This window comes from Vulpes lagopus, chromosome 20 (assembly GCF_018345385.1).
Source record: "Vulpes lagopus strain Blue_001 chromosome 20, ASM1834538v1, whole genome shotgun sequence".
In the NCBI taxonomy this organism is placed as follows: Eukaryota; Metazoa; Chordata; class Mammalia; order Carnivora; family Canidae; genus Vulpes; species Vulpes lagopus.
In genome coordinates, this window is record NC_054843.1 from 5,543,180 (window position 1) to 5,565,190 (window position 22,011).

Below are 22,011 nucleotides of genomic sequence, written 5' to 3' on the forward strand. Positions count from 1 at the left end.
ATAACAAAAGGCAACCTTAGAAATATCACCAGCAAACAGAAAACTATAAATAGGGGCCCAGTAGAACTAACACACTGCATAAGAAGAACCACATCAAATTATGAAAAAAAATGAAAACACAGTAACCAAATTGAAACTAAATGGATGATAGCCTATTAAACTACCAGAACAGATAATTAGTGATCTAGAAGCTATATTAGGAGAAATTATTCAGAATTTTTTACACAGAGATAAAAAGAGGAAAATACAGTAAAAGCGAGGTAGCATGAGATAGTAGAACGTCGGTTTAAGGAGAGAAGGGATGAAAACTTAGCTACCAGTGATTGAAAATTGATGAAATACACAGTTCCACAAACTCAAGAAGCCCAGCAATTCCCAAAGAGGATGGATAAAAATAAATCCATATCTGTAGCGAAAGTGCAGAAGACCAGCCAAGGAAAACAATCAGAAAGCAAAGAAATGACACTGAAAGCTGCCTTCTCAGCAACAACAGTGGAAGCCAAAAGGTGGCTGGAATGAAGCCTTCAATGTACTAAGAGAAAACACGTGTTAACATCATAACCTCTCTCTAGTGACATTTTAAAGGCAGAAGGAAAGTGGTCTCAGATGGGTAACAGTAGACACTGGCTATGAAATAATACTAACTAATAGGGTTAAAATTAAAGAATTAAGAAACATGACAACATTAACATTTGTCAGGAAAGGAAAAAATAGAATTAACATGTTTAGGCTCTGTCTTATCCAAGAGAAAAGTAGCGATACTGATTAACTCCAGATTTTGATCGAGTAAGTCTCTGTGTGCAGTTTCTAGGATAAAGACTAAAACAACAGGATCAGAATTCATAATTTTTAAACCACTACAGGAAAAAAAATCAAGCCCAAAAGAAACTGAGATAGAAGACAAAAGGAAACACGATAGTACAAATAAAAAGCTCAAAATAACATAAAAATCCAAATATATCAGGAACTGTATTAAATGTGAACAAACTAAATGTTTCAGTTAAAATGTAAAAAACTGATTAGGAGAAAGAGAATCAAGTTCTATAATATCCACAAAAGATCCACCTAACATATAAGGATACACAGGAGCTGAGCATCAACGGCTGGGGAAGTACAGCGCTCAGAAACACAATCAGGATAAAGCTAGTGTAGCTATAAAATCAACTAAAGACACTACAGCAAAAAAGCATTACCTGAGTTAAAATTACGTGAAGCTCCATAGACCATAAAGAATTTCTAATCTTTACCTATCCAATAACTTGGCCTTAAAATATACTGTAGCAAAATCCACAATCATGGTGGGAGGATTTTATCATTTCTCTGTCAGTAATCAACAGAATAAGCAGACAAAAACAGAGAAAAACCTGGTAGAAATGATTATCATGAATAACAAGCATGACCTAATGAACATATCTAGAAAATCTTCATATGGTCGGTAACACTAGTGAAAGCTATTTTTAGGAAGAAACGTCTTGCCATAACTACTTCTCCTAGAGAGGAGGAAAGGCTGAAAACTAATGAGCTAGGAATCAGTCTCAAGCAGTAAATAAAGGAAGAGCAGATAACACCCAAAGAAAGTAGCCGATGAGCCAGGGGAATATAACATGATTCAACAGAAGCACTGGCTACACATTCTTCGTCTCATTATAAGTTGAGGAAATGCAAATTAAAACTTCAAGGAAATACCATTACATACTTACCATACTGGCAAACAGTTCTATGGAGGATCTAGAGCAATGAGATCTCTCACAACCTGCTTGTAGGGCTAGATTAGTGCAACCAATCTGGAAATCAATTTTTTGTTTTCTATTAAAATTGAAAATATGTATACAAGATGAGTCAGCAACTCCACACTAAGCATGTGTACTCAGAGAAATTAATATATATGGGCACCAGGAGACATAACCAGGGTGTTCAGAGTACCTTGTTCTTAGTAGCCAGTAGATGCAAACATCCCAAACTTCCATCAACAGTAGAGGGTCAGTGTGGTATATCCACTCAGTAGAGTATACTACGGCAATGTAAATAATCAAACTACTGCTATAAAGCTAAAAAATGAATAAATTCATAAACTCAACTATATTGTTTAAGAAAATGCACATGGGCAGTACAGCTGGTGGTGAGGGGAGGGGCAGAGGGAGAGAGAGAATCTTAGGCTCCATGCCCAGAGTGAAGCCAAATGCAGGGTTCAGTCTCACAACTCTGGGATCATGACCTGAGCCAAAATCAAGAGTCAGAACTTTGACTGACTCAGCCACCCAGGCACCCCAAGAGTTATCTCTTAAGGCAAGGGCACAACAGAAGCTTCCGGCATGCCAGTTGACCCAGTATGATTTCCTGACTTCACCTTACAAATATTTATTTAACTCTATATGCATTTCATGTTTTGTGCCTATTTCACTTTTTCCTAATGTGAAAAAGTAAATAAAAGACAAAAAACAGGCACCAAAATTGTAACAATAATTTAGCCTGGGGAACAATTAGAATGTATGTCTTTTGTAATCCAATAAGATAAAATCCAATACATATTATTTAATTTAAAAATATAATTAAAAATCTTTATTGAATAGGTAATAAAATATATAAAGACAAAAATAATAAAATAAAATAAATATCTAGGGCCACCTGGGTGGCTCAGTCGGGTGTCTGACTTTGACTCAGGTCATGATCTCAGGGTCCTGGGATTGAGCCTCACATCAGGCTCCCTTTTCAGTGAGGAATCTGCTTGCCCCTCTCCTTCTGCCCCTCCTCCCACTCATGCTCTGTCTCAAATAAATAAATAAAATCTTTTTAAAAATTAAAATTAAAAAATTAAATGTCTGAAGAAGTAAATCAATTTTCCATCAGAGATAAACAAGGGCCTCTTACACTTTCTGTGTTTGGAGGTCGGCATCAGCCCTGGAGCTGTGGTGTTCTCAGGCCTAACTGCATCTGACAATCACCTGGGGAGCTTTTAAAACTCCCAATGCCCAGGATGTGGCCAGACCAATTAATTCAGGATCTCTCAGGAGAGACCCAAGCATCAATATTTCTGAAGTTCCCTGGGTAATTATAGTGTTCAGCCTAAGCTGAGGATTCCTCTCTGGAAGAAGGTCATCATGAAGATTTACCTTTCTCAACATCCTTTAAATTATTTTGTGTGTGTGTAGAGGTTCCTCATTGGTCAATTTTCCATAATTGCTGGGGAGAGCAGGAAAGATTAACAACTAATATTTGCATAATTAAAAGTGTTCTCATGCCAAAGGTCAAGGCTAAGAGCTTTTTATAAGCAAAAATCTATCACAAAACATGTAGATCCAACCATTTCCCCCTCATATTCTCATTTTTCTTTGAGGTTCCTCTAGTATACTGTGGGTGTTACAGTGAAGCCTCAAACCAGCGTCATCTTTCTGGTTTTGCATTGTGCATTGAGAGGCCTAGTTTTCTACATAGTTGCTATTTTTAGTTGAACTGTGAAAATCCAAGAAAAGCCCTGTAAAAGTGCACTGATTAATGTGGAGATGGTTTTGGGTGGTGTTGAGAGTGGGAATGGTGAGAACTTCAGGATGTAGGAAGACTTTAAAAACCAATTTATTGGGGCACCTGGGTGGCTCAGTCAGTTAAGCATCCAAATCTTGATTTCTGCTTAGGTCATGATCTCAGGGTCCTGGGATGGAAATCGGCATCAGGCTCCATGTTCAGTGGGGAGTCTGAGGATTCTCTCTCTCTCTTTCTTCCCCTCCCCCTGCTTACACACACCCTCTAAAAATAAATAAATAAATCTAAAAAAAAAAAACATTTACTGCAAACTTTGATGGCCAAGATTTGGTTTAAATGTACTTTTCCCTAAATTTTTTTTAAAAAGCTCTGTGATAGCAAGATTATGAGATTCCATTATATCATGGAATTATGGTCACTATTTTTGAGATTATACAATAGCATAATCTAGAGTAACCCCCTTTAATGCTAAAATTTCACTGAACACATCACTCACATGGCTTGAATGATATTAAATATAATGTAATACGTGGTGAATTTGGAGGTAGCTTAAATTCTCCACATTTGCCATGTTCTCTGTTTTCTAAAGTCTTTTTCTTTAAGTTTCATAAAGCAGTATCTACAAATGGTTTTATAAAATCAAATAGTACAGAATGTTATATAGTGAAAAAGGCAGCCCTCTATATGCCAAATCCACAGTGTTCCTGTGGAAGGGCAACCACTCTTAGCAGTTTTCAGGGCCTGCTTCCAGAGACAGACTAGAAAGGAAATCATTTTCAGCTCCATTTCCAAATCCAATCAAACTATCAACAGCCATGTGAGGAAACTGAGCAAAATATCAAGGCAATGATACCACATAGCAAGACAGCAAAAATAGACCTCCCATGCATCCTTCCTGTGAAAACTACAGAAGGGTGTGCTCCATCAACAGAAGAGGGTAAACCAAAGAGAAGGAAAACATTGACTCCAGGAAACAAGACCAGGATGCCAGCTGTGTAGCAAGCCTGGGCAGCAATCAGCCAGGCCCAACCAGGTCAAAAGAGTTCCAGAAGAGAAGGCTCCAGGACAAGTTACAGGAAAATTATCCACTACCTTTGGCCATTCGGAAAATAGAATTGACAGGCAGTTGAATGAGAAAGGAAGAATTTTTGGTGGCTACATATTTAAACTAAGCAAATAAAAAATAAGGATGAATATTCATTCCAGTGGGTATGAGGAACTTTCACATAAGAAAAAAAGATGTAACCACGGCCCACTACTTTTCCTAGCAGTTAATGATACTTACATGGTCATAGACAAACCAAAAAGACTCTTACCTAGAGGGAAAGGGTCCCTGGGTGATGGGCATTAATGAGGGCACGTGATGGGATGAGCACTGGGTGTTATATTCAACTGATCAATCACTGAATTCTACCCTGAAATTAATAACACACTATGTGTTAACTAACTTGAATTTAAATAAAACTAAAAACCAAAAACAGAATAATAATAATAATAATAAGTAGTAGTAGTGAATAAATATTTATCAGAAATTGTGATATAATGAGAGGATGAGGGAGGTGAACAGTGGTAGGAGGTGTGAGGTGACTAAATCGTCATCCACAGTAATGACAAGATGACAGAAAACGTCTAAGCAACATAGGACATGCGGTATAAGCATATTATCTAGAAATGTAGACATAAATGCTCAAAGACATAGCAGCAGGGATCAAGTCTGCAGAGGGGAGAGCTTTAAAAAGCACCGGTAACCTTTTTACTCTGTGTACATGTATCACTTTGAAAAAATAATTGATTTTTTGAAGTCTGCCTGTATACGTCAATTTAAAAGTAGAAAAGATACTCAACATTCCAATTTCAGAGCTACCGATTTCTATGGACTCAAGCACACAGCTCTTACTGATACACTTAGAAGAGCTAATTAATGAGGATGGGATATGTTATGATGAATCAACAAAATAAACTGAAATGTCACTGACTTCATATAGTAAAGCAAGTCATGATCCTGCTGAGCCTCAATTAACTTCTTCAAATGCAAAAGGGAAAAAATATACTTGTTCGGCCCAACCCAAAAGCTGTTGTGAAATTAAATGAGATTGTGTATGAAAGTGTTTTGTAATGGTAATTGATTTCTTGATTTCTTGATTAATTGATTTTTAATTGATTTATTATTTTACCAATTAGCTTATTTACCAATTAGCTTCTTTTTATATAACTCACCATGTTACAGCTTTGCTTTGAAAATAAGACAATAGATTAGGCAAATCAAATTGTGCCTGTGGCATCACCGTTAATGTTTCCTCTTTCTGTGTAATGCTTTCGATGCAATCTGCACAATAATGAAATGACAATATCTATATTTTCCTCTTCCGTATAATAAACTAGGCAAAAAAGGATCCTCACATATAGGGACCATGTTTAACTGAAAGCTCTGTTTTTGTCCCCAACCTAACTGGTCGTGCTGCTGACTTATAAACACAGTCTAAAGATACAACAAGGGGTATTTATTCTCAGATGTTTTTTGTTTCTTTTTATTATGGAAAATGTCTAAGATATACTGTATGGGAAGCAGAATAATGGTCTCCCAAAGATGTCTACATCTTACTTCCTGGTACCCCTGACTATGGTAGGTTACATAGCAAAGGAGAATTAAGGTTGCAGATGGAATTGAGGTTGCTAATCAGCTGACTTTGAGATTGGGAAATCATCCTGGACTAAGCCAGTAGGTCCACTATCACCACAAGGGTCCTTAAAAGTAGAAAACATTTCCTGGCTTGTAAGACCCAGAAAGACAACAGCAGGAGAAGGACTCCACTTGCCCCTGATGATTTGAAGATGGAGGAAAGGGGCCACAGCTTAGGAACATAGGCATTTTCTACAAGATGAAAAGGCAAGAAAATAGGTTCTCTCCTAAAGCCTCCAGAGAGGAATGCAGCCCGCCCTCCCGGTACCATGATCTTAGCCCATGTTGGACTTCTGACCTACAGAACCCATAACATAATAAATTTACATTGTTTTAGATCACCACATTTGTGGTTATTACATTCAATGTAATGAATAAATTTGAGGACAAGTGACATCTTACAACATTGGGTTTTTCTAAACATGAATATGTGATGTCTTTCCATTCTTTAGTTTTTATTTTGTTCTACCATTAAGATGTATAATAATCTTCACAAAGTTCTTACATATTTTGATTAAATTAGACTCAATTAGCATGGATTTTGTTGCTAAAGGACTTCCTTAAATCATTATCTTTTAAAACCTTTTTATTTTGGAATTGTTAGAGACTCACAAGGAGTTGCAAAAATAACACAGAGAGTTATTATTACTTTTTAAGTGGTTGTTGTTGGTATGTTACTGACTTATGTGTATTGACTCTGTATCCAGCAACCTCGATCAGCTGTTTATGATTTTACTAGTGTTTCTGAATATTATCTTCAGATATTCAATCATATTATCTGCAAATAATAATCATTTTATTTTTGCCATTTCAGTCCTTATCTCTTTTTCACTTGTTTTATTGTGCTCTCCAGATCCTGCAGTATAATGCCGGAAAAAAAAAAAAAAAAAAACAGTAAAAGCAAGCCTCCTTGTCCTATTTCTTACTTTATTTTTTTTTTTTATTTCTTACTTTAAAGCAGGGTTTCTCAATCTCAAAACTACTGACAGTATATAGGAGGGTTAGCAGAATCCTTGGCCTCCACTCTCTAAAAGCTAGATGCCATCACATAGCACCTGCCCCTGCAGGCTGTGACAATGAAAACTACCCCCAGGCATTGCCAAATGTCCCTGGAAAAGCAATATTTCCTCTGGTTCAGAAACATGCCCTAAAGGTAGTACTGCTAACATTTCATCATTAAGTTTGATTTTTGCTGTAAGCTTTCTATAGGGATCAATTGGGGTTTATGATTACAAATAACAGAAATTGACTCAAGCTAAACTTATCACAGAAGAAACAACAACAAAGAGACATCAGGTTCCTAATATAATCAATGAGAAGTCTCAACAACCAGACATGGAGAATGGATGCAAACCAAGGGAAATTATGTGGAAACCCAGGGCGCAGGGAATGTTCCAAGAACAGCCTAGTGAGGGTACTGGCCAGATGCTTCTGCACCTGCCACCATAGAGAGTCCCACACCAGACCCTGCTTCTTTGTGAAACCCATTTGCAATCAGGGTCACTGGTAGTGCATCCAATCAGCTGGGCTTACGGCAGAGTGGCAGGGCTGGGGTGAGGGTGGGAAATATCGGCAGAATCTGGCCTTTGGAGCTTCTAGAGTAGGATATGGTACTAGATTCTCACTTAGGCTCACAGAAAGGAGATTCCCTAAATGTAGGAAGGGGATGCAGATGCTAGATAGCCTAAAAGTGTGCACAAATACTGAGTAAAAGATACCAATATGCACACAATTACCTTGATCAGGTTGAGGAAATACTGTTCAAATCCTGATTTGCTTTTTTTTTTTTTGTCTGTTTCACATGAGGGTTATAAGGGTTGATATGTCAGCCTAACTAGGCCAGAGTTCCCAGTTATCCAATCAAACACTAACTGGGGGCACCTAAGCATTTCAGTTGGTTAAGTGTCTGCCTTCAGCTCAGGTTGCAATCCTGGGGAACCAGGATTGAGCCCCACATTGGGCTCCCTGCTCAGCAGTCAGTCTGCCTCTCCCTCTCCCTCTGCCCCTGCCCCTGCCCCAGCTCATTCTGTCTCTCTAAAATAAGTAAATAAAATATTTTTTAAAGGCACTGAGATATTACTGTGGAGGTATTTTTCAGATGTAGCTAACACGTACAATCAGTTGACTTTAAGTAGGTTACTCTCAATGATTGTGGGTTGGCCTCACCCAATCAGTTGAGGACCTTAAGAGCAAACACCGAGGTGTCCGGTGAAGAAGAAATTCTCCCTCATGACTGCAAACTCAGCTCCTGCCTGAGTTTCCATCCTGGCAACCTGCCCTGCAGATTTCAGACTTGCCAGCCTGCACAATCATGTAAACCAATTGCTTGAAATAAGCCTGTGTATGTGTGTGCATGTGTGTATTCTATCAATATACAGATTTGAGTAGAAATATACCCTGGAGAGAATGCTGTTCCTCTAGAGAATGGTGACTGATACAAAGCTATTTAATTTTATTGAATACTTTATCTGCATTTAATGAGAGAATCTTTCTTTTTTTCCTTTGAGGCAGAGGAAGCTAGTTTTTACCTACTATCTGTTCTTTTTCTTCGATAGCAATAAAATCACAGGAGACACATTGCCACTCATGACTTTCTCAAAATCCCTTGCAGCGAGATGTGGCCATGTGACTACATTCTGGCTAATGAGCTGTGATTTGAAGAAGTGTGTGTGATTTTCATGTCTTGCCCTTCAAGGGATGGGGAGGGAGGATGGGGGTATGCTCTTTGCTTGACCGTTCTTCCCTTCCTGCTAGCTGGAATATATCTTGAAGGGAGCAGCTGGAGCAGCCATCTGGATGACAAGATGGAAGCCATGTGTTGAAGGGGGCAAGGCAACAAGTGAGCTTGTGTGACTATTAATCATGAGCCACCATACCAGCTTTGGACCATCTGCCTAGAGTTCCATGTGAGACATAAAATTCTATCTTGTTAAAGTTGCTATTATTTTAGATCTTCCTGTTCCAAGAGTCAAAGTTACATCCCATCAACGCAAATTACGCCAACATACTTTTTTTTTTTACCAACATACTTTATAACATTAAATACTCTATATTTTTAACATACTTCAAATTCGTTTCAGTAATGGGTTTTTTTTTTATTATTTTTACACCTATTTTTATAGGTGAAATTGGTCTATAATGTTCCTTTCTTTTACTGGGCCTGTCAAGCTATAGTATCATGGTTGTACTAGCTTCTTAATGCTCATTGGAAAATGGGGTCCCCCTTTTTCTATTTTCTGGAATAATTTATACCATAAAAGTTGTTGACTCTTGGAAGATAAACTATTTCCCATAAGTGCTTGATGAGGTGGCCCTATGATTTTTATAATTTTTATAATTGAGTCAGATGTTTACATATGGACATAATTCCATTTCTCCCCAGGTCAATTTTTGTAATTATTTTCCTAGAAAATTGGCTCATTTATTAAATGTTTTCAAACATTTTGGCTCACCCTTTCTCTTTCAATATTACATTTTCTGCTTAATTTATAGTTGGATTTCCTCTTTAAGGTTTCATTTATTTTTTTTAAAGATTTTATTTGTTTATTCATGACAGACACAGAGAGAGAGAGGCAGAGACACAGGCAGAGGGAGAAGCAGGCTACCTGCAGGGACCCTGATGTGGGACTCGTTCCTGGGTCTCCAGGATCACACCCCAGGCCGAAGGTGGCGCTAAACCACTGGGCCACCAGGGCTGCCCCTTTTTAAGGTTTCTAATATGTCTGCTGCTTTGTTCTCTTTTTCTTAATCATTATACCAAAAAGATATACCTCTTTATAAAAGCACTTTCAAAATGTCAAAATGTCTGAGTGTTTTGTACTTATCTGTATCATTTTAATTTTGTTGCTTTCTGCTCTAATAATTATTTTATCATTACTACTTTTCTGCAATTATTCTATTGTTATTTTTGTACCAAATGTTTAGATCATTTTCAGTCCCTCTTTTTAAATATATGCTTCTGGGGTTACAATTTTCCTTCTTAGTCCTGTTTCAACCTCATCCAGGCCTCTACTAGCCCCTTTGTGAGAACTTTCAAAAGTTGCTTTCTTTGGGTGGACTCACCTTTCTGGATGCAGAGCCTGGCTACTGGTGCTTTGGTTTGGAAGAGGAAAAGTTGTCCTTCATCTGGGCAGATGCCATTCAGCACTGTGGGGCACACTTGATGATAAAGCTTTAGTGTCCCAAGCTCCTGCCCAGGTCCCCTTGTACATAGCTGCAAACTGTTAGCCCTAGTCACATCCATAAGTTTTAATAGGTTAAATAAATTTGTATTCAGTCTCATTATTCAATGTGATATCCATTTTGGCCTCTTCAACACACAAATTCTTTAGGGGCATGTTTTTCAATTTCCAAATACATAATAGGAAGGAAGAGTGGTTTTTTTGAGGCGGTAGGGTTTTTTTTACATTCATTTCTTTTTATATTGCACTATGGTCAGAAAATGTAGTCCATATAATGATCATTCTTTTGGTGTTTGTTAACATTTATTCCATGGCCTAAACTAGGTCAGTATTTATCAATGTTCCTTCTCCGTGAAAGAGAAAGAGAGCAAGAGACTTATTCCTCCCTTTGTCCACATAGGGCTTCATGAACATCCATTACCATGAGTTATTAATTGTATTTACTTTTCTCGGTTTATTTTTTTTCTGCTGATGAAGCAGCAGACATATTATAAATTTCAAAGAGGAAACTCAACTATAGATTGAGTAATATTGAAAGAGAAAGTATGAGGCAAAATATTTGAAAACCTCTAAGAACTGAGACAGTCTTATTCTTGGTCCTACCCCTTTGGACTCTGCTTCTGGTGCCAGATAAGTGCCCAGCTCACAATGTTCCTGCTCACATTCAGCATTTCCTGGGTTTTTCTCCCTGGGCCCTTCTGCTCCTCCCAAGTGGCTACATCTTAATAGGCTTCAGGTTAGATTTCACCTTCTGGAAAGCTTTATTGGTCCCTCTAGAGACACTCAGTGCCCTCTCTGTGTGCACCCACTGAATCTAGCATGGAACTGATCACAGCCTTACCACACTGTACTGTGAAAGCCTGTCTACCAACCGTTTTCTTTAATAGAAAATAAGTTCCATGAGGGCAGGAACTCTGGCACACAATAAATATTCAACAAAAATTTGATACATGAATGTGTAGTAATCGTCACTCAGTAAAGTATTGGAAAACTCCTTGAAAATGCATACCTTTAACTCTGATCGAACTCTAGGCTTTAGGCAGTGAGGTTGGAGTTAGGACTCCAGGATTAGTTTCTAACTGTATGACTTTGGTGTGGACTGAATGTTTATGTCCTTCCTTACCCATCACCCTACCACCTTCCCGCTCTGCTCCAAATTATTATGCTGAAGCCCTAATCTCCACTTTGATAGTATCAGGAGGTAGGCCTTTTGAGGGGGCGTAATTAAGTTTATATGAGGTCATGAAAGAGGAGCCCTCATGAGAGGATCAGTGTTCTTATAAGAAGAGACACCAGAGAAGTGAGCTCTCTCTCTCTCTCTCTCTCTCTTTCTCTCTCTCCCATACAAAAGCATAACGAGAAATCATGCCTCACCAGGAACCAAATCTGCTGGCACCTTGATCTTGGACTTCCAGCCTCCAGCACTGTGAGAAATGAATTTCTATTGTTAAGCGCCCCAGTCTGATATTTTTGTTATGGCAGCCCTAGCAGACCAGTACACCAGGAAATGGGTGATTTGACTTAGACCAAGTGTCAATGGAGAGGATGGGAAAAGGTCTGAGGTCTTGGCCCTGGAGTGCTCCAAATGCTGGTTGACTAGGTTGAGAAGAGGAGGTTGACCCAGGGAAGGAGACAGGAAAGAGGGACCAGGTTGTGAGCTGAGAGGAAACACTGCAGGCTGTGTGGTCTTGGAAGCCAGAGGAGGGAGCCTGAAGAAGAAGGCTGGGCCCAGCAGTGCAGGTGTAGGCTAGCCAGGAGAGAGTGGTGCTTCCACCAGAACTCTTTCAGTGCTGCATAGAGTAGAGGGGAGATGGGAGCTGGAGAGGAGTGGTGGTGGGAAGGCTCCACATTGGAGAGATTTTCCAATTAAGGAAAAATAGACAAAGGGGACAGTACTAGAAAAAGAGGGAGGTCTAGAAGGTTGTCTTTGAGTGGGAAGTGAGAGAATGTTTGTGTGCTGTGGGAATGTTCTAGAAGGGAGGGAGCAACTACAGTTGCAGATGGGATAGGAAGTAGTGAGTGGGGTCTGTAAGGGGAAGCAGAAACAAGTGAGGCAGGGCAGACCTTTGAGGGGACCAGAGACACCTCACATTGTCACTGGTAGGAGGAAGGCAGCCTGGCTGAAAGATTGGGAAGAGCAAGTCATCCATCCTTTGAAGACATTCCCTTCTCTGCCCACCACCAGGCACCCCAGGCTCCCGGACAGCCTTGCACCCCTGTCCCTGGCCCCTCCAACTTCTGCTTTGTACCTGAGACAGGCTGCAAGAAGCAGGGGTAGATAGTGATTTCAGGTGTGCAGTACCACAAGAATTGTAGCAAATGTATGCTGAAGTCAAAGAAAAACTCATCTATTGTATTTTATTTCCATTAAATGACACTTTGAAAGATCAAGGATCCAATCTATACCTATATCTCAGAGATAGTTACCATGAAGATTCTAAAGCTCTTGATTCGCAAGGCCTGATTTCTTAAACTTGAACGACAGCTTTCAAAAAATATAAATGTACTGGAGAGGAAGAAAATTTAGACGGATTCCCACCTCCTCATGTCTTGGGCATATGGATCCCCCAGGATAGCTCACCCCTCACCACCCACCCAGACACTGGTCCCCTAAAAACTCTCCAAGAGTCAGACCCCTGTTTCTTTACTTCCAAAATACAGGAAAACAAGAAATCCACAACTCTTACGAAGAGAAGTATGTCAACATTGTCCAAAGTATTTTTCTAAAATCCAAGTCAAATTTTAAAACTATTTTCCCAAGCACAAAATATAGAAAACACCAATGCGAAAAAGAGTTTATCACATCAATCTCCAACCAGCCAAGTACAATATGTCATTTTAATATCTTAATTTTTATTAAAGGTAAATATTAATAAATCATAAATAAATACATATGTCCACTCCCGAAAAATGACATGAGTCTAATCCCCCTAAAATACAGAGAGACATTTTCAAATATCATTCAGTAACATATAAATTCACTTTTATTTCTTGGCTTTTAGGAAAAGCAAAATTTGACCACCGAGTCTCCTTGGTTAACATCAATAACTCCCAGTCATGGTGCATTTTCCTTGACGATTCATATGACCAGATGTAAAATAAGTAAATTCTCTCCTGACCCGATATTTTCCATAGCAGAATTTAATGAAGGGCCTCGCTGCTTCTTTGCTTTATCTCTTTGGGGCCTAAAGGACAGATCCCTTGAGACAATGGACTTGGCATTGACCACCCAGGAGCAGGTGCGTGACAGGAGCTCTGGGCTAGGCCGTGGAGATGCCACACTGACCATCCACATTCTGCATGTGTCAGGCACTCATCTCTTAAACCACAGAATGGAGATAGTAGAATAAATGACAATGCAAAACAATGGGATCCCAAAAACCACATTTGGCTATGAAAGTGACTTGTCTACTTATACCTTAAGTTGATAAGTTTGACACAGAAGGAATTTTTTTAAATTAAAATCTGATTTTTTGTTTGTCAGTATTGCAATTGGCAGATGCTAGGACATATTCCTGCTTCCTCCTCTCAAGTGCTCACAAGCCCTTCATGGCTCTTGGCCCCACACTGGGGGTGCTCAGTTTCAGGGCCAATCTGAGAGCAAGGGGTCCTTTCCTGGTAGTACTACTTGAAAAGCAGGAAAATTGAGAGGAGCTCATGCTTTTGAGTTCCCAGAGGCCACAAGCTACAAATCTTTCCAGCTATATTCAAAACAGAGAATACAATCACATTTCATATCCCAGAGACATAACTGAGAGTTTATTTCAAATGCATCTCAGCCTGTGATAAAGTTCCCTAGTGTTCACATACAGATTTTTGAGTCTTGTAGAACCAACAGAAATAAAAATAAATGACAATGACAATCTATAAAAAAAAAAAAAAGCTTCAAAAATTGGTGTTGGAAGGGACCTGACAATTCACTTAATTCCTCTACTCCAGTTCACCACTCTGCCTGAGGATATCCCTCGGGAAATTGCCTTAAAACCCATTAAGTGGGGATCCCTGGGTGGCTCAGCGGTTTGCCGTCTTAAGCCCGGGGTGTGATCCTGGAGTCCCGGGATCGAGTCCCCCGTCAGGCTCCCTGCATGGAGCCTGCTTCTCCCTCCTCCTGTGTCTCTGCCTCTCTCTCTCTCTCTCTCTCTCTCTATGTCTATCATAAATAAATAAATCTTTTTTAAAAAACCCATTAAGTAATTATTAGTATATCCTCTCTACCACGCACCATGCCAGGGACCTAGACAGAGCAAAGAGTAAGCCTGGAGAAGTTTACAGTCTCTGGGAAATAGCTAAAAACATAAGTCCTGATATGAAAACTACCAAAAAAATAGTTCTTTAAAAAAAATCATGAGGATGTCTGGGTGATTAAGTCAGTTAAGCATCTGCCTTCAGCTTGGGTCATGATGTCAGGGTCCTGGGATCGAGTGTCTCATGGGGCTCCCTGCTCAGTGGGGAATCAGTTTCTCCCTCTGCCCCTCCCCACTGCTTATGACACCTCTCTCTCTCTCTCTCTCTCTCTCTCTCAATAAATAAATAAATAATGTGCTATTTTTTAAAAAATCATGAGAAAACAAATATTTCCAAATGGAAGACATGGAGAAAAGATAAGCATCTTCTCATCTATTTTTAAAACTAGAAGGCACAGCATCTGTTATAGTAAAATGGGCTTGTTAATTATTTACCCTATCACAGAGCCATAGGATCTCAGTGTGGCCAGCCCACGAGCCTCACAAGGCCAGGCTGTCCCTTTCAGCTTGTGTATCAGGGCAGAGGAGTCTGGATGGCACTGCATGCAGTTCTGGCTTATAAGAAACACATCCATAAGTCACTAGGCTGCTCCATCTCTTTCACTGTTATTTCACTCTTTTTAAACATTTTGCTGAAAGTCGAGTCCAGGACAACCTCTAAACAATGTGACTGTGGATCGTCCCACAGTCTGTGTTTCCAAGACACCAGCACGCACATGGCACATAGTATGTAACAGGCATGTGACCGATTGTACAGTGTTGACAAGTGACCTCTCAAGCTCCATGCTGCTGCCCCAATGCTGAGGACACCAGGGGCACACCTGCTGTTGTACATCCCAACTAAGCAAACATCAGGTTGTTCTTTTATTGACCTTTCCAGACTCTTGGGGAAGGCAGATGGCACATGGAAACCGACTGCCACAGAACGTGGTGCCTCTACTTAGAGCCTCAGATCATGGCACGTACGTGCGCACACACACACACACACACATTGGAGAGACAGCATGTCCGGAATGTTGAGAGATGACTTGTTTCACCAGGACTTCAGGTAGTGAGAGAGGTGGAACTAGAGGCTGGACTGGTCTGGAGGGTTCATGGTCTAGAACCAGACACTTAGGGGGAAGCCTAAGGGACTAGAACAGAACAGGTCAGAGGACTCAGTGACACAGGAGATTCTTGGGAATGCCACAGATGACAAAGGGCCAAGTTCCAGAAGGTCAAATAGGACCGGGAAGGAGCAGATGGAGATGTGCGTCAACACTCAGAAAAGAAGTGGTCCCCAGGCAGAGGGACAAGATGGCAGACCTTTTGGGTGGGGCCAGCCCTGGGTTCCCGTGGAAAACCTAGGATGCCCCATGGGAGGACTCACCAATCATGCCCTGGAGAAGGGTGACACACTGAAAGCCAAGGGATCGGGTTTCCGCCATGTCTGTCTAACATCCAAGGTATTAATCTTGACAACAATGGGGACCCCAAAACGTTGTTGTGAGGGTTCACTAGGACAGAACAGCTTCTGTGGAAATGGGTCACAACATCTGTCCACAAAGAAGGTGCTGAACAAATGCTGCTTCTTTAACTTGCCGAGAGAACTGATGCCCCAATCACCTTCTTGACCTGTGTATTTACGCTAACTAGTTAAAGCTGTTTGCAAAACCCACAGCCAAAAACCTCGGCTTGACCTTCCTTCCTGACATCCTGGGGTTGGGGGTCACCAGTCTGACCTCTGCAATGGCCTGCAGCTCACGGACAAGAAAGCAGGTACCCAGAAGCAATCACTCAGCTCCCCTGGGTCTCTGAGTTCCCTAATTATGATCTGCTTTTTGAAAAAATTACTTTAGATGTGAAGTGGAGGATGGGTTGGAAGGCAGCATGATTGGCTCCAGGAGACCAATGGGGAGGACGCAGCATGAGTCCACTTGAACGAAGAGGGTGGCCGGGAATGAGGTTCCAGTGGTGGACATGGAGAGAAGAGCCCAGGTCCACAGGAAGTGGCAACCATCAGACATGCAGGGTGAAGTGAGCAAGAGGAAAGTCGCCAGGGTGACCCCTGGCCTGAACTGAATGGACATATGGGTAGTGGCGCCTTTCCTGAGACCAGGAAGTTCCAATCTTGGAGACCAGGCTTGGGAGTCTGGTTGTAGCTGTGCTGCATTGCGTGCACCTTGGCGGTCCTCCAGAGATGTTACTGGGTCTGCTGACTAACGCTCAGGGAGAGAAGGCCTGACAGGGGTTGCTGGTTTGGATTTTTCTTTCCTCTCTTTTTACACAGAGGGCTATGAGGCTCCAACGGTGTGTCTTAAGAAAAGTAGGAAATAAGTACTTTGACTATAAAAAAGAGAGAGAGAGGGAGAGAAGCAGTATGGCACGGGAGGTGTGGTGTCAGGCTGAGCATCAGGAGGTCCCTCCAAGTGCTGAGCTGAAGCACCAACTGCAAATCTTGGTTTTCATGCATACAGAGGGGAATGGGACCGAGTTCCAAACCCTCTTTATGTCCACAAGCACAGAGATTCTTCTTGCATTTGAAACGGTTTTCTCACCTTTTATTCCAGGTGTCACTGTCTGGAGAAGCGAGGACCTCGACCCACAGGCCATGTGCGCCCTGACAACAGGAAAGAAAACCTAGAGAATCACAGGGCTTCCAGGGTAAGAACCTGAGACACAGGTGACCTTGTCAGAGGAGATGGTCACCCCTGAGCACGCCAGGAAGTGAGAACAGCCCGAGTCTGCGTCCTGTATGAGACGGGATGTGTGGACGATGTTGAAAGTGGGTAAAGGTGTCTAAGAAAGAGTTCAATGCTCCACAGGAAGGAGGGACCAGAGGTTCATGAGGGCGAGGACAAAAGTGCCGTCTTTGCAAAGAGTCCGTGGCATCAGGATTCCCACCCAAATGACTGACGTGATTCATCTCAGATTCTCTGAGACAGGAGAGCAGGGGAAACAATTTTCAGCAACTTAATAAAGGGCAGGTATTGCAGTTTGTAAAATTAAGATGGTCTACAATTGCTGCTGCTGTCATATTAGAATGATGTGTTCCGGGCAGCCCCTGTGGCGCAGCGGTTTAGAGCCACCTGCAGCCCAGGGTGTGATCCTGGAGACCAGGGATGGAGTCCCACGTCGGGCTCCCTGCATGGAGCCTGCTTCTGTCTCTGCCTCTCTCTCCCTTTCTCTCTGTGTCTTTCATGAATAAATAAATAAAATCTTTAAAAAAAAAAAAATGTTGTGTTCCCCAGCACAGCACGTATGTAGCTTCTTAGTTCACCCAGCATGTACTCAATTAAACTCCAATCTTCCGTTACTAAACACGGTCCTTGAAATCTGTGCAACAGGTTTGTTGACCAGGGAAACTGCCTCCTGAGCCAGGGCTGGCTTTCAGCAACTAAGTCCCTTCAGTGGAGTCAAAACAGACCCATGAGGTGCAGGAGTCCAGTGACACCCTTCCTGAGTAGCCCATGGCCTGTCCCCATTCCTCAGACGTGGGCTGGCCAGGTCCCCGGACACGAGGCAGGGGGCCCCACAGACGGAATTCATCCACCCAGCTCAAGAGAGCAGACATTGCTTTGTAGCTCTGGTTTTGAAAAATAACCCCCAATCCAGAGCATGGCCTTTATGTCTTGAAGATGCCATGTATGCAGTTATTTATATTCAGAAAACAGTAGGCCTGAAAAGTCACGTTAGTGATTCTGTGTTTCCTGCAATTTGGCTTACTGTTTTCATTCTCCTGGGACTAAAAGCTGGACACTGTTGGGGTGCCTGCGTGGCTCAGTCGGTTTAGTGTCCAATTCTTGCTTTCAGCTCAGGTCAGGATCTCAGGGTCGTGAAATCAAGTCCCACATCAGGTTCCACACTCAGCGAGGAATCTGCTTGAGATTCTCTCTCCCTCTCCCTCTTCCCCTCTGTCCTCTCTCTGTGTCTCTCAAATTAATAAATAAAATCTTTAAAAAATAGAAATAGGGATCCCTGGGTGGCTCAGCGGTTTGGCGCCTGCCTTTGGCCCAGGGCGCAATCCTGGAGTCCCGGGATCCAGTCCCGTCAGGCTCTCAGCATGGAGCCTGCTTCTCCCTCTGTCTGTGTCTCTGCTTCTCTGTGTGTGTCTATCATAACTAAATAAATAAATCTTAAAAAAAATAGAAATAAATAAAAGTTGGATGAAGTTGAGGAAAACAGGCAGATTTCTATAAGCATCAAAAGAGATGGAAGGGAGGTGTCAAGGGGTGTCAAGTGAGACTGGTTGGCATGTAGAAGCTGGAGAGCGGGCACATGGAGGGTATTATATATAGGGTCCCCCCGGCTTCCCAGTGTCTGAGGTCTTCCACTATCAAGAGAGGAGGGAGCGTGAGGTCAAGAAGCACTGCTGTAAAGCACTTCTAGGTTTTCAGGTCACAGTTTGCAGTAAAAGCACACTCCTCATTTACTGATTTGCTGGGAGCCGTGGTGTTAGCTGTGTTTTAGAATCCTCCCCTTTTGAAACGAACTGGGGGTGGTGGAAGGGGAGGTGAGTGGGGGGTGGGGGTGACTGGGTGACGGGCACTGAGGGGGGCACTTGACGGGATGAGCACTGGGTGTTATTCTATATGTTGGCAAATTGAACACCAATAAAAAACAAATTTATAAAAAAAAAATAAAGAATCCTCCGCTTTCCAGACTAGGCTCTCCTGTTCACCTCTAAAACCACCTCCCATAAAGGCCATTTCAGTTCCATTCAACAAATATTTGTTGAGGATCTACTATGTGCCAGGACCTGTGCTAAAGATTTGAAGTGCAACTAGGGCGCCTGGATGGCTCAGTCAGTTAAGTGTGCGATTCTTGGTCTCAGCTCAGTTCTTGATCGCAGGGTCATGAGTTCAAGCCCTGTGTTCGGCTCCATGCTGGGTATGAAGCCCACTTGATTAAAAAAAAGAAATAAGAGAAAAGATTTACTGTGTCAATGAAGGAAACAAAAATCCATGCCTGCACAAAGCTCTCATTTAAGTGGGTCAAAATAAAACAATAAATGAAATATATTATAATAAATAGATGTTATATATTTTGTTAGAAATTGGTAAGTCGGGATCCCTGGGTGGCGCAGCGGTTTGGCGCCTGCCTTTGGCCCAGGGCGCGATCCTGGAGACCCGGGATCGAATCCCACGTCGGGCTCCCGGTGCATGGAGCCTGCTTCTCCCTCTGCCTGTGCCTCTGCCTCTCTCTCTCTATCTCTCTGTGACTATCATAAATAAATAAAAATTAAAAAAAAAAAAAGAAATTGGTAAGTGCAATGGGTAAGGTAAGGGGATGTGGGGAGGGGCAAGGTAAGCCTCACCAATAAGGTGATGTCTGACCAAAAGCTTCAAGGACCCAAAGGAGGGTGCCATGAGACTCTCTGAGGAAAGAGTAGTCCTGGCAGAGGGAACAACCAGTGCAAAGGCCTGCGGTTGGTGAAGCGTTTCTAGGTTGTTCCAGGAAGTCAAGGAAGCCAGTGCAGCTAGAAGGGTGGTGCTGCGCAAGAAGGCGAGGGTGGCAGGAAGGGGAGAGCACGGAGGGACAAGGTTAGCAAACAGAAGCAGATAACGATATTAAAGATGTGGCTTTTACTCAGAGATGGGGAGCTCTGAGCAGACAAGTGAGATACTTTGATCCATATTTTTGAAGAGTGCTGTTTTGTGGGGAGACCCAAGGGACACCGTGGTAGGAATGGAGACAGCACCCAAGAGCCGCCACAGGAACAGGAAGGCAGGTGCAAGGTGAGGGGCTTGGGCAGGTGGCAGCGGTGAGGTGGTGGGAAGAGGTCGGCTTCTGGAGACAATCTGAGGGTAGAGCCCCAAGCAAAGGAGAAGGCAAAGGAGCGGCCAGGAGGTGGGAGGGGAACCAAGAGCGCCGAGCATCCTGGAAGCTGGGGATGGAGCTTGGCCTGAAGCCAGAGACCAGCCCTCCGTCGGGCAAGAACCCAGCCCGGGACCAGCAACGCGGGGCCTCAGAGAGCTTGGTCAGAACCGGCTGATGGAGGGGGCAGCAACACCTGATGGGGGGCATTCAGAAAGAACAGGGGGGAGAGATTTAAGACGACAACACATAGATCTCCCTTGGGGGGGGAGGGTTGAACTGCAAAGGGAACGGAAACGGAGCAGTAGCTGCAGAGAAAAGGGGGTGTCAAGCAAAGGTTGTTGATGGGTTTTTTCAGGTGGAAATGACAGCAGGCTTGTGTGCTTCTGGGGTGACCCAGCAGAGTGGGGGCCCGTGCGGGTGCTGGGAAGAGCTGGAATCAGGTGCAAACGCAGAGGGGCTGGTGCCACAGAGCCTAGTCCCAGAGCAAGGCCCGGAGCCGGGGCTCAGACCCTGGTGGGTGGGCGTGTGGAGTTGCAGCCTGAGCCACCCACGCAATGACGCAATGAGCTCCTGCACCCCGCTCACAGAGAGAGGCCCGGCGGACGGCCTGGGAGGGGGTCGCACCCTAAATGTGCAACCTCTCAGCTGTGCCTGCAACCTCGAGCAAGCAGCTCTGGCCCTCTTGCCACTGGGGTTTCCTCATCTGTAAAGTGGGGCCATCGCTGGCACCCTTCCCCGTAGAGATGCTTCGAGCATTCAAGGATGTAATGCATGTCGTGCACTCATCACAGCACCTGGCAGATGGGGTTCACCATCAGTCATTCGTCCCTGGACACCCAAGAGTGAAGCCACCGGCCTGGCTCCAGTGGGTTCTGGTGCAAAGCTAAGGCTGAGTGTCATGGGAAAAGCATCACTTTGCCTCCCAATTCACACCGTCACAGAGCTTCCTACCCTCGTGAGCAGACGAGGTGGCGACAGGAACACAGTCGGAGCTGGAACCCGCATCCCCCAACAGATAAGCTCTGGGGGCTCGGGCACCGATTTTACTCAGATGCCTCCAAAGGCTCGTTATAAATGTCTTCTTGTGTCTAGAGACATTTTTACCGGCTGAGTAGAGGCTTTCTGTTCGAGGATACAAAAGGCTCCAGAGGTGTACATATATCTTTTAAAAGAAATCATCCCAAGATTTGGGGCTGCCCACGTCCCAAGAGTGACAGTGAGGCCACTTTCACTGCCAGGGTAACAGAAGCGAGACTTCACAGGCCTTCCAGGGATGTGGCAATAAAATCCTGCCAGATCCCACCCGGATCCCTCCGTCCTCCCAAAGGTCGGGCCCAAGGAACAAGCGGTGCTTACAACGTGGAAAGAGGGATCACAAGAGACCAACTCCAACCCAAATGGAAAGGAAAGGACCCTACTGGGGAATCCTGGCCATTCCCACCACCCCAGGGCTGGAAGGACTACCCCACTGGGTCGGTCTCACTAGGATTAAGTTTGTCCCCCTGAATTTCTATAGGACCTGCTGGCCAACCACACCTACACCTGTGAACCAGCTGAAGCTTTGAAATACCTGTTCAAAAGACAGGTGGAGAATGTGGTGATCGTGGTCCCCATCACCTCCCTGTCTTGC